This window comes from Triticum dicoccoides, chromosome 1B (genome assembly GCF_002162155.2).
Source record: "Triticum dicoccoides isolate Atlit2015 ecotype Zavitan chromosome 1B, WEW_v2.0, whole genome shotgun sequence".
NCBI lineage: Eukaryota > Viridiplantae > Streptophyta > Magnoliopsida > Poales > Poaceae > Triticum > Triticum dicoccoides.
Window position 1 is genome coordinate 264,009,957 of NC_041381.1, and position 1,252 is coordinate 264,011,208.

General features: G+C 47.1%; 1 protein-coding gene across 1 annotated transcript in view; it reads left to right on the top strand.

Annotated features, from left to right (window-relative positions):
• LOC119330860 (histone acetyltransferase GCN5-like) overlaps positions 1 to 1,252 on the top strand; it is a 23,918-nt gene that overhangs the window by 7,060 nt on the left and 15,606 nt on the right. The gene's annotated exons all lie outside the window — the stretch shown is intronic.

The following is a 1,252-nucleotide window of genomic DNA, read 5'->3' on the forward strand; positions in this document are numbered from 1 at the left end:
AAGCACCACCTCTCCTTCCAGAAGTTCACCATGGCAAAGTTGTTCCTAAACCTCTGAAGGCACTTAAGGTTTGCCTCAGTCGAGGTGCTCGCTAGATCCTAGTACACAGTGCGGACAGTGCAGCATCTGAAGCTTCTTGGGAGGACCTCAAAGAGTTCAAGATGTACCCAGCATTTCAGCTCGAGGACGAGCTGTTGATGGAGGTGGAGGAGGCGGAAGTGATGTGATGTGGAGCCAGCATTACACCCGCCATGCCAAGCCACAGGGGGACACAGTAGGAGAGTCCTACACAGATTCAAGGCCAGTTTGGTTCTTGACCTGCTGCCATCGAGGCTGGCCTGGAGCGTCTGGCTGTTTCTATCTACTTGTTTGGACACCATCCTTGAGGGACCTGAGGTAGCCTGGCCTGAGTAACCAAAAGAAGTACTTACCTAGCAGGAGAATCCAGGTAGTGGTTAGCCTGGTCCAGGCGCACCGTATCCCATGCCTAGTGACCATAAATAGCTGTATGGGACGCTGACTACATCAATAGTGATGAGGACATGACTACCTTGGATATGACCAAAAATATGCCTCTATCAAATAGTTATTGGTGGACGGGCTAATGTGCTGTTTTAAGAAGCTAGAAAACTCTCTAGGCCAGGCAAGCAACCAAACGCCTTTCGGCCTGGGCTGCCTGACCAGGCAAAATTTCATCAATATTTCATGACCACACCAGGCAACACTTCTGCCCAGGCACACCACCGTGGATGCAAACCAAACCAGCAGTCAGATTAGCCTTCCTTTAGATTTGTTTAGTTGCCTTTGCCTTATTCCCATGTCAGTTAGCTTTGCGAAAAATCGTGTTAGTTAGGAAAGATGGGAGTCCTATTATGTTAGGAGCCAGCTATCAATAAAGCTTGGCGATCAATGCTGTTGGGGAATATTGAATAATAAACACATAAAAAGGGAGTTTACCTCCGCAGCCCTATCTCTTCCTCCTTGGCGCAACGACGCCGAAGCCCAGACATCCTCGCCCTCTCTCTCCCACCTCCCATAACTACCCTCTCAGGAACTTAACGTGACATGTTCAGGACATTGTAATAACTGGTCAATTCAGCTCACAGCATAATGCTCTAAAATAAGTCTAGGTCAAACACTAGTATATATAAGCCCTTGGTTCAATCATTTTAATATTTAGTCAAAAGACACTAACAATAGGTCTTTTCTGAAGATTTTCAGTAACAAGTAGGAATGGCAAGAGGCAAGAGAG